We start from the raw sequence: 4,947 nt of genomic DNA, 5'->3' as shown, positions 1-4,947 counted from the left end.
AGAGCAGCCAGTGCTCTCGGCTGCTGAGCCCTCTCTCTGTTTCCATCTCCATCATACTGCTTTCCTGACCCCATTATTTCTTCACTCTGTTACCTTCTCTCCCCCAGAAGTTGAAAACCTTAAGAGCATGTGATGGAGCAATAGGAAGCCTTCTGCTTCTAGAAAGAGAACTCAGGTTAAAGCACTTCCCCCTCAGCATAACACACACACACACACATGCAGGCATATGCAGGCACACACACATACACATACATACTACACACACAGACACTACACACACATTCACACACAATGCTACACAAAAAAACACACACAGAGACACTACACACATGCACAAAGCACACACACTGCATACACATACAAAAACTCACCCAAGAGAGTACACACACACAAACACTCACACAAACACACACACAAACACAGACACACGCACAAACACACATACTGCACACACTGCACACATACACAGAGTACACACACACAGCACACACAAAAACACATAAACACAGATACAGACAGTACACACACACACACACAAAAAACTAGTTGTGGAAGAGAATTAAAATTGTCCCTTGTTGCTGGGTGGTGGTGGCTCACACCTCTAATCCCAGCACTTGGGAGGCAGAGGCGTGCAGATCTCTATGAGTTCAAAGACAGCCTGGTCTACAGAGTGAGTTCCAGGACAGACTACAAAGCTACCCAGAGAAACCCTGTCTAGAAAAACAAACAAACAAACAGTAGAAAGAAAACAATGAAAAGAGACAATGACAGGGAGGGACACATCAGGTGCATATTCAGGCATGGCAACAGGGACGTCACAAAGAACAGGAAGACTGTCGGACACCGAGATGGTTGGAAGGCTAATGCTCTCTCTGCCAACCTGGATGAGCCGAGTTAGATTTTGGAACCAGCAGAGGGTTGTGAGAGAACTGATTCTTGTAAGTTGTCCTCTGCCCTCTGCATGTGTACCATGACATTCATGCATGGGTGCATACACAAAAATAAAAAGTAAGGTCAGTCACAAAAATCAACAAGTATCAACTGAAACAACAAAGTGCTGTTTGTAGTTTAAGAGGTTGACAAAACCAAAAACCAGAGTCAGTAGAAACTTCTAGCCCTGGGAACTCTGCTGTGTGTTGCAGATAGGACTAGAAACAGGTATAGCCAGTCACAAAGCCTGACAGACGAAAGATGAACCCTCTTCAGCTCTGCAGTTCTGCTCCTAAAATATCCATTTAAAGCATGCATGTATGCATGGACTGCATATGTACACACTCATACACATACCATTAAAAATAAACTGTAGATCAAAGGAGGAAGCAGAACAGACACCACTGTCTGTGTAAAATGTAAGGTAATATAAACCCGTGTGCCACCCTGCTTAAGGACATGTGTGTAGTAATACTGCCATGGAGGTAAAAGAGTCCAGCCCGTTCGATTGCATTCGAGATGGTTGATATACGCAGAGAGGGGAGAAGACAGTTATGATAACGTCTGCTTCATTCATTGGATGGTGGAAACACAGAACTCATTGCAATGATATAGACTAGGCCATTAGATGTAAGTATATGCCGGTCTTAGGGCTTCTATTGCTGTGGAGAGACACCATGACCATGGCAACACTTACAAAGGAAAGCATTTCATTGGGGCTAGCGTCCAGTTCAGAGGGCTAGTCTATTATCATCACAGTGGGAAACAAGACGATGGGACAGGCAGACACGGTGCTGGAGAAGGGGCTGAGAGTTCTATCTCTTGATCCACAGGCAACCGGAAGTGAACTGGCTTGAGCTTCTGAGACTTCAAAGCCCAACCCCTAATGGCATATGTCCTCCAACAAAGCCACACCTATTCCAAAAAGGCCACTTAATAGTAAGGCTCCCTATGGTGTTTTATTCAAACCACCACAATACCCTTAAAACATTTATTTTAATGTTTAAATTATGCGTGTGTGTCTGCGTGGGGGGTGTGTGCACATGAGTGCAGATGACCACACATGCCAGAAAGGGGCATTGGAGCCCCTGGAGATGGAGTTAAAGGCTGATTTTATCTACCCCACATGGGTGTCTGGGTGCAGAATTTGGGGTCTCTGCTAGAGTATTACATGCTCTTAACTGCTGAGCCCCAACTCTAGGTAGATTCCTATTGCTTTCATAAAATCCTGTGACCAAAAGCAACTTGGGGAGGAAGGCCTTATTTCACCGTGTAAACTATTACTTGCCATCCTGGTAAGTGAGGTCAGGAATTCAAAGCAGATACCATGGAGGGGTGCTGCTTACTGGCTTGCTCCCCATGGCTTGCCTAGTCTACTTTCTTACAGCCACCAGGGCCACCTGCTCAGGGGTGAGCTCAGTGGAATGGGCCCACTCACATCAATCATTAATCAGGAAAATATCCTACAGACTTGCCTGTGGGCCCATCTGATGAAGGTATTTTCTTAAAGATTCTCTCTTCCGGGCCGGGCATTGGTGACACATGCCTTTAATCTCAGCACTTGGGAGGCAGAGGCAGAGGCAGGCAGATCTCTGTGAGTTTGAGGCCAGCCTGGTTTGCAGAGCGAGTTCCAGGAGAGTCTCTAAAACAATATACAGAAACCCTATCTGGAAAAACAAAAAAAAATTCCCTCTTCTAGGGTCTGCAGAAATGGCTCAGAGGTTAAGAGCACTGACTGCTCTTCCAGAGGTCCTGAGTTCAATTCCCAGCAACCACATGATGGTTTATGACCATCTATAATGAGATCTGGCGCCCTCTTTTGGCTTGCAGGCATACATGCAGGAAGAACATGGTATACATATATGTAGATAAAATATCCATACATATAAAATAAACAAATCTAACATTAAAAAATTCAAAGCACCAACCCCCCCTAAAATATGCAAAACCCAAAAAGAACAACACAGCTAACACATGAACCAGTGATACCATTTCTGGGCATTATCCAAGGCAATTGTCATCAGTTTATTCTTTATTGTTGAGTAAAACTAGCAGTAGCTGGACGTAAGGAAGCCAGGCTGTCACAAAGCACACGATGTGATCGTTCATTCTGCAGAGACCACCCATCCAAGCTCGGTCAGCAATTCCAGCCTCCGCCTTTACCTCACAGACTGCAGAAGACAGTGGTGCGATCTCAGCGCCCTACACAGGAATTTCATGGCCTTGCCTGCCAGTCTTGTGTGTTCTATCCCCAGCTGTCGCAGATGCTGGTTTTCAGTCAAAACACAGGATAGGTCTTCACACTACGTGTGACTCGCATGCCTCAAACTGGAGGATGAAATGCATCCCATTTCTAAAGGGCTTCAGTGACCTTGCATATGCGTGAGTGTGAGGTCGGCACTGGAAGCCCTCCTCATTCACTCTCAACCTTATTTACAGAGGTTTTCTTTTTATTCATGCATGCATGGGAGTGTGTGCCAGAGTGGGTATGTGAACCAAGTGTTTGCAGGGATCCAAGGAGACCATCAGGGAGCATCAGTTTCTGCAAGGTTTCAATAACCTTGATCCCCAAGCCACACAAAGACACAACTAAGAAAGAGAACTTCAGACCAATATCCCTCATGAACATTGATGCAAAAATACTCAATAAAATACTGGCAAATAGGATCCAAGAACACATCAAAACAATCATTCACCATGATCAAGTAGGTTTCATCCCAGGGATGCAGGGATGGTTCAACATATGGAAATCCATCGATGTAATCCACCATATAAACAAGCTGAAAAACAAAATCACATGATCATCTCACTAGATACAGAAAAAGTCTTTGACAAAATCCAACACTCCTTCATGATAAAAGTCTTAGAGAGATCCTGGATAACAGGAACATACCTAAACATAATAAAAGCTATATATAGCACACCAACAGCCAACATCAAACTAAATAGACAGAAACCGAACGCAATTCCTCTAAAATCAGGAAATAGACAAGGATGTCCACTCTTTCCATACCTTTTTAATATTGTACTTGAAGTTCTAGCTAGAGCCATACGACAACAGAAGGAGATCAAGGGGATACAAATTGGAAAGGAAGAGGTCAAACTTTCACTATTTGCAGAGGATATGATAGTTTACATAAATGACCCAAAGAACTCTACCAGGGAACTCTTACAGCTGATTAACACCTTCAGCAAAGTGGCAGGCTACAAGATCAACTCAAGAAAATAAGTAGCCCTACTATATACAGATGATAAAAGGGCTAAGAAAGAAATCAGCGAAACATCACCATTTATGATTGCCACAAACAACATAAAATACCTTGTGGTAACTCTAACCAAACAAGTGAAAGACCTGTATCGCAAGAACTTTGAGTCTTTAAAGAAAGAAATTAAAGAATCCCTCAGAAAATGGAAAGATCTCCTATGCTCTTGGATAGGTAGGATCAACGTAGTAAAAATGGCAATCCTGCCAAAAGCAATCTACAGATTCAATGCAATCCCCATTAAAATACCAGCGCAATTCTTCACAGACCTTGAAAGAACAATAACCAATTTTGTATGGAAAATCAAAAGACCCAGGATAGCCAAAACAACCTTACCCAACGAAGCAACATCTGGAGGCATCACCATCCCTGACCTCAAGATCTATTATAGAGCTGTAGTCCTGAATACTATTTGGTATTGGCACAAAAATAGACAGATAGACCAATGGAATCGAACTGAACACCCTGATATTAACCCATACATGTATGAACATCTGGTCTTCCAAAAAGAAGCTAAAAATATACAATGGAAAAAAGAAATCATCTTCAACAAATGGTGCTGGCATAACTGGATGCTGGCATGTAGAAGAATGCGGATAGATCCATGTCTATCGCCAAATGGATCAAAGACCTCAACATAAATCCAGCCACACTGAACCTCTTAGAAGAGAAAGTGGATGGTACCCTTGAACAAATTGGTACAAGAGACAGCTTCCTGAACATAACACCAGTAGCACAGACAGTGAGGTCAACA

This window comes from Mesocricetus auratus, unplaced genomic scaffold (assembly GCF_017639785.1).
Source record: "Mesocricetus auratus isolate SY011 unplaced genomic scaffold, BCM_Maur_2.0 Super-Scaffold_100037, whole genome shotgun sequence".
NCBI classification, from domain to species: Eukaryota; Metazoa; Chordata; class Mammalia; order Rodentia; family Cricetidae; genus Mesocricetus; species Mesocricetus auratus.
Note: the sequence above shows the minus strand (reverse complement) of the source record.